Consider the following 14,579-nt stretch of genomic DNA (forward strand, 5'->3'; position numbering starts at 1 on the left):
TTAATCAGAATGTGGAAAGCATGGTTTTAAAATTATATGTTGTTTCCCTTAATTAATTTCACTTATGGGAGTCAAAGTACCAACACTGTTTGTCTGGCTGATGCAATACAAGACTGGAGTTAACAGCTTTGTCCATAACCCCATCCCATGAGGAGATGTGTGTTTTTTTTAAAAAAAGAGAGAGAGAGAGAGAAAAGGATTGGAAATGGCTTTGAGAGATTAGATTTTAAATAAGGCCCTAATCCAGCTAATGACAGTTGTGTTAGTAAGAGCACAATTGTAACTAGTATGGGGGGGGGGTTATCCTGTGGATTTTTTTCACAACTACAGTGGTACCTCAGGTTAAGTACTTAATTCGTTCCAGAGGTCCATACTTAACCTGAAACTGTTCTTAACCTAAAGCACCACTTTAGCTAATGGGGCCTCCTGCTGCTGCCGCACCACCAGAGCACGATTTCTGTTCTCATCCTGAAGCAAAGTTCTTAACCTGAAGCACTATTTCTGGGTTAGCGGAGTCTGTAACCTGAAGCGTATGTAACCTGAAGTGTATGTAACCTGAGGTACCACTGTATTCTCCATCAATTAATGAAAACATTGTTTCCAACCCTTAGTTTGGGGGCTTGTTTGATGCACCCAGTGAAAGAAGAAGCTTCTCACAACTGTATCCCAAAGGGAGGGGGTGGGACACTTTTCCAGTGGCCTTCCAACAGCTTGCCATCCATGTAACGTGGCTGACAGGGATTCAGTAGACCTTGTATCCAAGGTTCCAAAATACATGATTTGGTTTGCAGACTGGCACCAGTATGTTAGATCTCGCTCAGCACATGCCTCTGTATGGAGTGACTTTACCTGGCACCATGGGGGGGGGAGTGGGAAGGAAGGTCTTTGTCCCCCTGTGGTGCTTTTGTGAGATCTCAGAAGACTGAGATCATCCCATTGGGTATTGAGGAGAGTGGGCCCAAAGCCTTTAAAAGGCCTTGGCCATGAGAGTTTGAGGCCATTTTGCCCTGTGAGCTTCCCACCCACCCTCAATGTTATAGCCTTGCTGGGCAACTAGAGTCACTGGTTGTCTTCTTCCTCTCTGACTGTCATTTGTAGCCAAGTAAGATTGTCTTCCATTAATATGATCTTAACAGTGTGTCCATAGGTGACCATGGAGACCATTTTGGATCTGCATGCGCTTCCACAGTGGAGACATAGGTTTCCAGGCAGCAGTTGATCATGGTGAGGATTTGCTTCTTCAAAGTCTATGACACCTTTGGTAGAGGCTATTCTCCAACTGAAGTGCTTGCAGGCCAGTGTTTCCCAGTTGTCAGTTTTTATACTACCCTTTTTTTAGATTTGCCTTGACAGCGTCTTTAAACCTCTCTTCTTGTCTGCTGGCATTATGCTTTCCATTCTTAAGCTGGGAATATTGTAGTTGGAAAGAAACTTTTCCTCCCAACCTCAAGTAGGGACTCAGCTACATTGGGGTGTTTGTGTGTGTTTTGAATGCATTATAAACATGCAACACCAGATGGCAATGGAGAGCAAAATAAATAAATGCTATGCGATTTTCCATAGTGTTTTTGGACATAGGCATAGGCCCATGAATGTTTTTTATCAGGTGCACTGTAATTTGTATAGGGGGAACAGGGGTGGTGGTAAAGAGATGTGAACTGAAAAGTACAGCAAACTGCAAAAAATAATTTTAGAAATTCTCTCAAATTAACCTGGAAAGCAGACAGAGTTGGACATGTAACGAAATCAACCAACAAACGAAGAATAAAAAACTTGAATGGGGACATCCAATCATTTCTTCTTGGAGAAATCATTAGGTTCAGCTTGATGAGTCCTACGTTGCACAAGCCAATTAGAAAAGCCAAACATTTGTACATTCATAGTGTGGTTGGAAAGAAATTGTTGTGCAAATGTAGGTTTTCTTTTAAGCAATAGCACCAACAGTAAAGCATTACAGGTTAAATCTAAAATTCATTTGAATATGGTGTCAATCTGTGTTCTCTTCTGATTCAAATAATACATTTATATTATTTCCAGCAACAATTGATTTAACTGGGTCATTAAACAAAGGAATACTATAATTCTAGTCCATGTGCATCTCCCTAATAGAATACAAAAATCTATTTTAAATAGCTCTCACCCTGCTCGCTTGAAAACAGAACTTTGCAATATCAATTTGGTATACAAAAAAGAGGTTTGTTTTTAATTCACAGCAGTAAGGATTTTTCAAGGGGACCTTCATTTCTATCAGGTGTTTTCTCAAGCAATGAATCATTATGACTATCTAACAATGTTGTCCATCAGAAATGCCATTTGTCTTTTTTTTTTTAACCCCAGTGAAATAGCATCCAGTAATTTATTTAAGTCTCCATCTGCTGTCACAACACAACCACTCTTTCTTCATTGATATTAAGCTGGGAATATGGCCAGCACAAATCCCATGAATTCACGTTTGGTTCTTGTCCAGTTTCATGTTCCTCATAGCTTCCTTAGTACTGTCTTTCATTGTTCATTTTATCTTTCGCCATGCATTGATCTTTATTTTTCTGGCTGCCCAAAGGCTTCATTAAGATGCCCTAAGTTTTGCTAAAAAATAGAATTAGAATTCTGAAAGTACAGATATATTAAATGGTGAGTGAACATCTATAGGTTCAATTTGTATAGGGCTTGGTTCAAACAAGGGAATGCGGACTCAGTTTGGGATGGTCGTGAATTAAATTACTTATGGACTACAATTAAATTCAGTAAGCCTATGTCATCTCATTTGTAGATGGAGATCTACAATGGTACTCATCCTCTTTGCTGGTTTTGTTGGTTTCCTTTAAAAAAAAAACCTCAACAATTTTGGGGTGTCCTGGTTCTTACTTTTTGAAATATGGCAACCCTACCAGTGGTGGCTTTAGAATGAAGACCTGATTGCTTCTGGAGAGTGTTCATTGTCTCTGGGGAAGTGTGGAGAATCTGTTACCATTGGTTACTGGATCAAGGGACACTCTCCATTAATGCTAGGGAGAGATTGGAAGGTTTCCCATTCTTCTCATAGGAAAAGGACCCCCAATGCCTTAGGCCTCTGCTGTAAAGAAGCCTCACTGCTGCCAGGCCCCATTCCTTGCAAGTTTCAGTTTGGAAAAAGAGAAACTGGAAATAAGGATGGTAATAATGACTTAAGATTAGAAGTACTGAACTCAACTCAACTCAACTCAAAAATGGTTTAGGAGCAAGAACACTTGAATTGCCATTCCCAGCTCTCTTTTCTGAAATTTGCTTCCATCACCAGATACTTTCAAGACTGTCCCTGGAAATTTGCTTTTCCCCAGTCTAAAGCCAATTTAAGTACATAAAGAGGTACCTGCCATATTTTGTCTTGTGAACTGAAATTACAGCATTTTCACATCAGGCGTCTATAGTTTAGAAATGCTCAGAACAGCCACAGCACTGGTTCACTTTTTCCGCAACCCTATATTTTGAAGAGATACAGAAAAACAAGAGGCACATTTTATATTTTTTTCAGTAAAGCCAAAGTAGCTAGATTTAATATTTCAGACAGGTGGATTTTAACACCAAGCAGTCAGATTAATGCTCTACTCCTGAAATCAGAAGTAAGGAAGAAGTAAGTAGCTTCAAGTTTCCAGCCTACGTTTTCAGAGAAACAGCTTTATTGCTTATTCGAGCTTTTTTTATTTGCTGAATAAAGGAGCGGGCTGAGCGGGTTATAAATCACTTTATTAAACTGCTGTTTTTAACTCCTAACAGCTTACTGAAGTACTTCAAGTACAATTCATCTGTAACCATGCTTGATGTATTAAGTTTGTGGTTTGAAATGCTTTCTGTAAAAATGCCTCACAAAGTGTTTTTAAACTTGTCTGTTCACCAAAACGCCCAGGTCCTTTAGTTCTACTTAGAAAAGAAGAAGAAGATATTTGAGAACACATACATATAAGTTCTGTTTCTCATAGTTGGGTTGATAATTATACTTCTTTATTATATTTATTTATTAACCAGCAGAGAATTTATTTCTGTCTTTTAGCTGCTATTTGAAATTATTCTGTTTCCTTCATTTATCATCTCAAATTGGGTTACAATGCAACATATTTTAAAAATGGGTATAACTCTTAACTCAGGGGTCAGCAAACTTTTTCAGCAGGGGGGAAGTCCACTGTCCCTCAGACTTTCTGGGGGGCCGGACTATATGTTGCCATGATTATGACCCATATTTTTGGCAAAAACCCTTATTGAGACCAACCTCAACTTTGCCCAAATGTGATTTCTGGGGGGCAGGTGTTCCCTCATACACCCACTGCTTCCTTTGAGTTTTATGTGTTGACATCCCCCCAACAGGGTGAGATCCCATTGCTCGGTCCCAGCTCCTGCCAACCTAGCAGTTTGAAAGCACATCAAAGTGCAAATAGATAAATAGGTACCTCTCCGGCGGGAAGGTAAATGGTGTTTCTGGGCACTGGTCTCTGGCTTCGCCAGAAGTGGTTTAGTCATGCTGGCCACATGACCCAGAAAAAATGTCTGTGGACAAACGTTGGCACGCTCAGCCAGTAAAGCGAGATGAGTGCTGCAACCCCAGAGTCGTTCGCGACTAGACTTAACTGTCTGGGGTCTGTTTACCTTTACCATAGCACTCTTCAGGGATTAAAAAACAACAGCACCCCAATTCACAAGGGCTCATGCTGAGTAGGGAGCACAGCCCCATGATCATCAAGCCTCAGTGTCACCAAACACACCAACTCTGGTCTTCACAAACTGAGCACAAGGTTTTGAAGGGTTTTTCTAACCATGCCCCCTAACTGAAGGCCAGGAGAAATGGCTGGGGCAGTGTGCACAGATACTGGGTAGATGCCTGCCAGTTTGAAATATTCTGTGTTCTTTGGAAAACTTGAAGAAAACTCCAGAAAACTAATTTTGCAGGGGCAGTTGCATACACGTTTTGCAATGTGTTGGACAACATTAATGTCTAGATTTTTGGGAGTACAGTGGTACTTTGGTTCTCAGATACCTTGGTACTCAAACGCCTTGGTTCCCAAATGCTGAAAACCTGGAAGTAAGTGTTCTGGTTTTCAAACGTTTTTTAGAAGCTGAATGTCCAATGCAGCTGTCAGCTATTGCTTCCAGGTGCCTGCAGCAATCAGAAACTGCACCTCAGTTTTTGAACATTTCAGAAGTCAAACAGACTTCTGGAATGGATTAAGTTTGGCGCTTTTGTTTTTACTATTTATTTTGCGTTATTTTTGAGGCTTTTTCGGTTAATTTGTTTTTGTGACTGTATGGAACCCAGTTCAGCTACTGATTGATTGATTGTGTGACTGTGGAAATAGATAAAAGCCCCCCATCCAAACAATGACTATCATCAATGCAGGTAAGAAAAAAGGTAATTTTAATTTTTATCATCTACAATACTGTCTTATTTATTTTACAATACAGTAAATTGTTTATTGCTTTCATTTTTTGGACCAATGGTCTCGTTATATAGTAAAATCTATGTTATATTGCTGTTTTAGGGGTTGTTTTTAAAAGTCTGGATTAATCCATTTTTCATTACTTTCTATGGGAAAGTGTGCCTTGGTTTTGAAGTGTTTTGGTTTTGGAACAGATTTCCGGAATGAATTAAGTTTAAGAAGCAAGGTACCACTGTAATGTTCAGTTGAGGGTGCCAAACAATTTTGATTCATCCATCAGTCAGACACTGAGTGTTTCTAGTTTATGGATTACTTCCTATGTGGTATTTTTGCAATTTGAGACATATTTGGATGCTAAGTAGGCTCACGGTAAATGTATACATGCTGGTGCATTCTCATTTGAAATAAAGAGAAAGAAATGGGAAAGTAATTGGCCTTGATCATGCATCTCTGAAAAAAGTGTTGTAATACAATAATAGTAATAATAACAATCATGAATCAACATATTTTTTTAAAGCTGTTTATGCCATTTCACAACTTATTCACTATTTCATATACACACTAAACAAACAGAATGCAGACAAAAGGGAAATACCCATATAATAAACTTTCCCACCCTGAAGCACAATGTTGATAATTTTGTGGAAACTGGTCAAGGATCTTTTGAGAGAAAATAAATGAATGCATGTCCTTTCCTAATGGCATATAGCTGTTCATTTAGAAATCTCCTTGAACATTCATTACATTGAATGGCTTTTCAGCCTGTCTTTCCCAATGCCTTTTCTCTGTGCTGTTTTGCAAACATCTTTTAATGTACAGACCTGATTAATATTTTGCTTTGCTACAATAAATGGGGAGCTGCTAGCCTGGGGTTTATAGATGGAAATGTATGGTAATTTAATGACAGTTTTATATGGTTAGACTGCTGCCTACGTCTGTCAGTTGAAGCAATCATTTCAGATCCTGCATCACTTATTAGGAAGGAGCAGATGAAGGGTTTGACTCATTACAGAAAATTAACCAGTCCAATTAAAATGATTCCTCAGTGCTTCAAGTCATTGGAGGTCAGGATCATGAAATGCTTTTAGGCAGCAGGTGTTTATAATCTTAAATAATTTAAAGAAAACACTGGATATTTCCATAAGGTAGACGACTGATTATTTGGGTTATACAATGTTTGCTGCAAGGACATACAGTGGTAAATATTCAGGGGGAAGTTCAGAGATTCAATTAACCATACTGCTTCCATTAACATTAATGGAGGGCTGCATGGCTAGTGCCCTGCGTATTCTGCTGAATAGTCACCCTGCAGAGTTTAATTAGAAAACCATCAAGCTTGTAATCAAATATCTGCCATACGCACTGGGCAGGCATCAGCTCAAAAGAGAGGGGTGGGTGATGGTTTGAGTTATGATATCATAACTGAACAACAGATATCAGGGGCTTCTTGTTTTCTTTTCTTTTTTTAAAGTTGTGATTATTTAACAGAATAGACTCTGAAACAATTTGGGGACAAGAAAACCAAATATCTGTGACTTGGGGGAAAATTGTAAAGGAACATTGAAAAATGCACCAGGGTAGAGGACATTACTAAAAAAAAAAAAGGAAAATGAGAGCTGCTGCTATTATTATTACTCAAATTAGTTAATTGATGCATCACTTCTTATAAACATCTCCAAGCAGTTTTTCAATAGAATAAGAACATAGATATAAGAATTGCATATAAAGAACAGTAAAAACAATTGTAAGGTATGATAAAGGTAAAGGACCCCTGGATGGTTAAGTCCAGTCAAAGGCAATTATGGGGTGCAGCGCTCATCTCCACTTTCAGGTTGAGGGAACTGGCGTTTGTCCACAGACAGCTTTCTGATTCCTGTGGCCAGCATGACTATACTGCTTCTGGCACAACGGAACACTGTGTGTGAAACAACTGCATGTAAAAATAAAATCAAAAATAAAATCAAATACATATAGCTGACTGGGATGAAAATCTCCACTTAGAAGGATTGTTAAAAGCAGCAAGTCTCCAACAAATGCTGAAAAGACAATACAGTGCCTGTCTGATATGTAATGGGAGGGAGTTCCAGAAAATAGCTGCTGCCACATTAAAGGCCCCATTCCAACATGGTATGGAATGGATCCCCTGATAAGATGGTTAGGCCTGGGAGATATATTGAAATGTCATCCAAAACCAGTTTTAAGTCCATATTGTAATATTGGTTTCATAATTTTTGACCTGGCGATATATTGAAAATCATTGTGCGTGCGTGTGCACGCGCTATGCAAAAATCACAACGTGGGGGAAGCCATGAAACCAGCCAATGCTTCTTTTGATTCCTGCAGCATCTGTTAACTGTGCTGGATTGGCTCTTGCCTGCCTCTTGGAAGGGGCAGCGAATCACAAGAGCATGCGCCCGCAAAAATCACAATGCAGGAAAAACTGTGAGGCCAGCTGATGCCTCTACATTGAGGCATCAGATCAAGGTCTGCATTTTAAAATGAGCTTAAAAATATATTTGAAAATGTTTGTATGTTTTATGCCAGGCATAAAGCAGCTGGCTGGGTGCTTTGGCAGATGTTTATCTTCCTAAACGGGGCCCCTCTGATCTATAGCAGTGCCTCAGGATTGTAAAAGGAAATTACAGGCTGGGAGCAAAAGGCCATATTGACCATACAAATTACAGAATACAATCAAGCTGCAAAAACACTAATTAAGAGTTGGTAAATAGTGAGATTTATTGTTTAACAGAAATACCATGTGCCTCCCATTAGACTTGAGCCACATCTTCCTAAGGTTAAAGGGCAAGAGCTAATAGAAACAGCAGCTGGCTTGAAAGGGGGGTGTAAATTTAAGGGGTTGCTTTTGGAAACTGTTTTTACTAAGTTCTTTTTACTTTGAAAAGGCCTTTTCTTCTAAAAATCTATATATGTTATGTATGAAATATATTGGCTTAAATGTAATTATGCAAAGGATTTAGAAAGTAAGAAATGTTAGATTCTTATGTTAGATTCTTATTTCATTGATGGTGTGTGAGAAGGTGAACCCAAGATCTCTGTTTAAGATAAAAATTAAAACCATTAGCCATCTGTTTTGGAGTGAATAGGGCAATAGGGCAATAGGGCAAAGATGATCTGATAATTAAGGTGCCTTGTCGAGGCAAATGTAAGATATATGGCTACTTGTCTGCCATTTATGGATAGAAGGAAATATAGCTCTTTGTCTCCCATAAAAGGTAACAGGAAATGGGTGTATCTTTTATGATTGGTTCTAGCAAACAGCCAATAGGAATTTCAACCAGTCTGATTGGACAGAGGCAGCCAAAGGAGGAGCAAGGGGGCTGGGCTGAGGAAATATAAGTGCTGGCCATCAGGGCTGGAGTGGGCAGAGCTTTGGTATCCATATACCACTGTGCCTCTCATTTATTTGTCTGACAAATAAATTATTATTTTAATTTCTCTATTGCTGCGTTGAATATTTCATTCCAGCTAAGCGTTAACCACAAGCAGGGTGCTACAACATAGCTCCATCCTTATTTCAGGCATTGTGATATATCAATATATTGTGATGTTTAACGGGTGATATATCACAATGTTGAAAACCAGATATCGCCCAGCCCTAAAGATGATAGTTACAGGGTCCCCACTTCTGTAGACTGCGCTGAATGGTTGCGTTTATGACGGATGAGATGATATTTTAGGTATCCCGGTCCCAAGCTGAATATGGCTCTGTACTGCCGTACCAGTTCCACACTATACATTTGAAACACTATGATATCTCTTTAACAGTCATGACTTCTTCCAAAGCATCCTGGGAACTGTAGTCTATTAAGGGATGCCAAGGGAGTTGTTAGAAGTAAGTGCAATGGAGCACTTAGCTAACATTTAGAATATTTGCTGTGTGTTCAGCTCTCAACAGATAATGGAAATGAAGGGAGACCATAAAGCTTGACTCTTCTAGAAAGCCACATTGAGCAATATGTTTGGCAGCAAATGTCACCTATTTATTTGTATTGTTTTAATGACATGAAGGGGCGGTGCCACTGCAAAATATGCACATTATACATATGTTTAAGACAAGCGGCATAAAATTAACCAATATTCGTTGGGGATTATTAAACCAATGCCTGGTACAAATCTTGTGCTTCTCTTACGGCTAATCCTCAGATATGTAATGTGTGGTGTGTTAATTTTTCAAGAGCAGACTCCTGCTGCTGTAGCCACCTGGGACAATGCCAAATGTTCAGAAGCAGAAGGCTGCTACTCAGAATCGCTAAATAAAGTGAGAAGAAATTGAGCATGAAGCATATATTCACTTTCCGATAAGACTTATTTCCCTTCTGGGTTTTTCAGCCTCCAGTGCACTTCCTAGCTGGGAAAAGCTTTCAACACAGACACAATGAGGACTATATACTTACTTGGTTTAATGAAACCTAACAACCCAATTGACTCCTTGCATACCTTCCAACATTTCTCTGATGAAAATATGGACATCCTATATTATCATTATCATTATTACCTGGTTGCCCCAGCCACTCTGGGTGGCTTCCAACATCTATTAAAAAACAGCAAAACATTAAAGAGCCCTATACAGGGCTGCCTTTAGATGTCTTATAAAGGCTGTAGAGTGGTACCTCGGGTTAAGAATTTAATTTGTTCTGGAGGTCCGTTCTTAACCTGAAACTGTTCTTAACCTGAGATACCACGTGGGTTTGGTATCTGCTTGGTTGGAATCTGCACCCTGGTTCTCCTGTGAGACCTTGCTTGCTTGGCTTGCACCACAGCAAGGTTCAACGCTGGCCAACTCCCGTCGTACAGGCTTGGAGCGATCCAAACCCAGCAGATCCAGTCCACCAACATGGGGCTTGTGGAATGATGAACTGATCCTGGGACCCCATGCCATGCCAACCCTTGCCCTGCCTTCTGCTGTCAATAAAGAATTGGCCTGATTTTATACCATCACTGTTGTACAGTCTGGTTTTCATGGGTCACATAATGTGCCTGCCTGGACAATGCAAATGAGCATTCAAGCCAGTATATTTCAATTTGCTGCATAAGCCAAATTGATCCAAAATCTGCTTTAGGTTTCATTTGAAAGTGTCCAAACAGGAGACTCAATAGGAGAGACAAGGATTGCAGAACTGTAGATGGCAATGTGTCTAGGAACATCATGATTTGGAATGAGCTAAAGGGCTTGATCTCAGAAGCAGCTTGCTGGTTGGGGTGCACCAACTGTGCCAGCTTCCCATCAGGTGGATCAGTGTGGCTTACCAGCAGGGAGACAGTTGCAACAGCGGGAAAGTCAGTATAGTACAAATGCACCAGCAGAACCAATCCAACACTCCTGCTGGTGTTTTTGCACAGAGCTGACATCTGCCCTTCCTCATCCCACCATCTTGTACTCAACGGATCCCCCCCTGCTGTGAGCGTCCTCCACCAGATCAATCAATCGCCGTTGTTTTTCACTGCAAGTTTCCTTCAGAAACCAAAGATGAGAATGTGACGCTAGGCAGAGAGGAGTGTGCATCCTGAGAGTATTTTAAAATGCTAATGTGGCCAGATAAAGAGGAGGATGCCAACCGATTGATGACTTTTGCAAAGCATAATTATTATGGAGAACAGCAAAAGTCCTGGGATCTGTAACAGAGAGTCAGAGGAAAGTGATTTTTCCCCAAGGGAGAGAAACCTGAAACATTGCCCAGACCTGCAACTTTTATCTCACACATTGTGTTTTAACATCAGAAGTTAAAACCCCACTGACACCCAAATATAAATGTCAACACCTTCTAAAAGCGAACATTTCCCCTGAGTCATGTGCTGATGAAAAGAAGAAGGAAAACCAGAAAGCCAGACACATAGAATGAAAATATTCAGCACAACTGACTGATTCATAAAAAAGAAAAGAAAAAAAAGGGAGGATCTTTATGGACCAAGATAAACTAAATGATTTGATATATCTCCTGCCATGTGTTTTACAATCCACAAGGCATTTAACACCTTTGATAAAAATGGCTACATCAGCAGCATCCTATGGTAGAGAGAGACTATGGAATTTCATTCCTGAAATGAGAACTTGCTGTGACTATATCACAGTCATGAGCCATTATCCTGTCAGGAAATAAGCAGCCCATCACAATGTTTCATGGCAGGTACAGAATCAGACTACCAAATCAATCTGTTTTGTTGAGAAGCAATAAAAAAAAAGGTTACTTTATCTCTTCTGCTCTTGAGGTAGCGAGAGACGTTCAGTGGAAGCATCTTTATCTTTGTGAAATCTTTGTAAAATAAACCATTTTGGTTACTGATACCAACGTAGCCCTTGGGTTATATTCAGTTGGTATGACACTGTGGTCTCTGAGGCATGGGTGTTGAGTCCAGGGCCACATGTGGACCTCCTGGTCTTTCTAGCTGGCCCATAGGACTCTCCCCATGCCACAACTTCCCTTCACTCATACCCTTCACCAGCCCTGCTTTTACACTCTCCTTTAGTTTAGTTTTTGCCTGTCTAGAATGCGTCCCTGAACTCTGATAGTGCCTCTTGCCTGTCTGGATGGGCAATAAGCAAGTGAGTCTGTGCAGAAAATAGCCAACTATGTAAACATAAAATTTACCTTATTTTTTTGCCTTTGGGCCTACTCACTGCTGGGATGTAGTCCTCAGATGACTGTCAGTCAGAAAAGGCTACCCTTCTGTGCAGATGCCCAGATGCCTGTGAGATGTCTGAGTGCAACAGTGCTTTCCTTGTCTGTTATTCCCAGAAACTGGTATTCAGAAGCAGTCTGTCTCCAACAGTAGAGGTAGAACCAAGGCATCACAGTTAGGCTTCTTCTGCTTCTTCTGCTTCTCTTTTAAAACCATGCACATTGGTGGTACTCATGACTTTGCTTCAACAACAACAACAATTTATTATTTATACCCTGCCCATCTGACTGGGTTTCCCCAGCCACTCTCGGCAGCTTCCAACAAAATATTAAAAATACACATTATGCTTCTGTAGTTGGATGGCTGTATCTTTGTCTGATGCAATGACACTACAGTTCAACTGCCCGTAGTGTTCCACGTCTAGGGTAAGGTGTGCCATCCTATCCCAAGTCCACCAGAGTGTTTTCTCCCCCAAATGCATCTGTGGATTTCAGTTATAGTGGGATAGGTTCATCTCTTCTTCATTATGTCTTGCTTGCTCTCCCGCTTTGGATAACGAGGGCTCAAATTGAATTGTGGGTGTCCTAAAAGTAAAACGGCTTTTATTATTCTGCCCATGATTCAAGCTTAGGCAGCAGCATAGGCAGGAGGGATCGTAAGGCATCACAGAGTCTGTAGGGTTCTGTGGGCATCTATGGGATGCCCCTGGAGTGTTTTACATTGGCTGCAATAAAACACCGATTTTCCCCAAAAAACTCAGCTAACCTTGACTTCCTAAAAAAACTCAACAACTTTGGTCTGCCCCAGGCACCAGCAGGGGTTGCTACACCACTGAGCTTCGCTTTTTCAGGTCAATGCTCCTTTCCTCAGGATGTCTAGGGAAACAAACCCCCGTCAATTCATCAGTCATTAGTTGCTATTTATGTTTTTTTCTAATGCACAATAAACATTTTGCAAACAGGATAAGTAAATGGAAACTGCTGAAGCCATTTAATTGTTTTGTTGTTGTTTGCTTTTTTAAAAAGCTTCAGTTGTTTCCTGAATCGGCATCAGTTCTTTTTAAAGCCAAGTCTTGGTTTCAGATAAAAATAAAATGCTGTTTTGGTGCTTGTGTGAGGCCATCTGTAAAGCCTAGTGCTTAGTTAGATTAAATGCAATCTCTCAAGTCCCTAGAGATAAGCCATGGGAGATATCACCAATGTTCTATGCAATGTAAGGTTAACAGTTTGAAATTAAATTGTTCCTATCTACTACCTGCCACGTTTGGTAGCAAAAGGGCACATCCTCAGCAGGCATAAATCAGCAGCAAACTCTCCAACTTCAGTCATGAGGACATGACCTAATATCTCCAAATAGGATTATATGTTAAGTACATGACAGAACTTCTTAGATGATAGAGACTGAAAAATGAAAAGATTCCTGTGTACAAATTATAGTTCTCTGTCGCTGTAGAAAAGATATGTTGATAGGAACTTCATAATCAGTAAGTAAGTTGCAAACTTTGTCTTCCTTAGCATATAGTTTATAGGATAGTTGCACCAACAGTTTCTTCCTTTAACTGGTGTGCAAGGCAAAGTCCCAATGGCAAGCCACAACTCTAGGCCCCAGATCTTGAAAATCATTCCCCTATTGGTAATGTATACTTGCATGAAAAGCACATATGTGATTGAGGACCCATGTTAACATATATAGGTTCCAAGATTGGAATCCAATCCAAAAGAAATGATAGGCATACTTCAGTGCCATTGAAATCTGTAAGTTGGTGGCGACATGAATGCCTTCCATGATTTTTTCATTTCTCAATAAAACAGCTGGAGGGCAACCCAACTTGGCTTGGGCCTGATTGCATAAGGAGGGTGGGGATCTAACCTTTTGCTCCCATGCAAATTATAGGACTTAAATCCCTCCCCAAACTGTACGTGTACCAATTTTATATTCAACCCTCCTGCAAAGATTAAGCTAAAACACTCAGAAAAGACACAAAGAGCAGGAGCAACAGAAAATGGAGTAACTGTGAGCCAATTACATGCAAAACACACAGAGAGAAATGAGCCGAAAGCTACAAGGAGAAAGCTGAATTCTGCAGAAAAAATAAATAATACCTTCGTGAGTATGCACTCCCCATGCTGTTTCTTGGGTTAGCATTTATTTGTAGCAATAGCTGAAACACTCTGCGTAAGAAGAGGGCCCTGTGAAATGAGAGGGAGTTTTGCAAAGGCTTTTGTTTTGTTTTATTGATTTGCCATGGGCTTGATTGAGAAATGAATGATAGATCCGCAATTATGTTGTTCATGTGATTTTGAAAGCAATATTATCCTTAGCACATTAAATTTCAAATTTCAAGTGAAGGGCTGGGGACGATATTTTTTTTTTCCTGGAGGGAAAGGAATGAACTCAAGAACTAATTGTAGATGGATCATCTACTCAAACAGCAAATACTAGCTTGCAGTACTTCAAAAAGGCAGATGGATGAAAGAGCAGCATAAGCCTGACACTGCAATATACCTTGTGCTCAAGCTGAGAATCGTTAAGAGG

The sequence above is a fragment of the Podarcis pityusensis genome, assembly GCF_964106645.2.
Source record: "Podarcis pityusensis genome assembly, chromosome: 4".
NCBI classification, from domain to species: Eukaryota; Metazoa; Chordata; class Lepidosauria; order Squamata; family Lacertidae; genus Podarcis; species Podarcis pityusensis.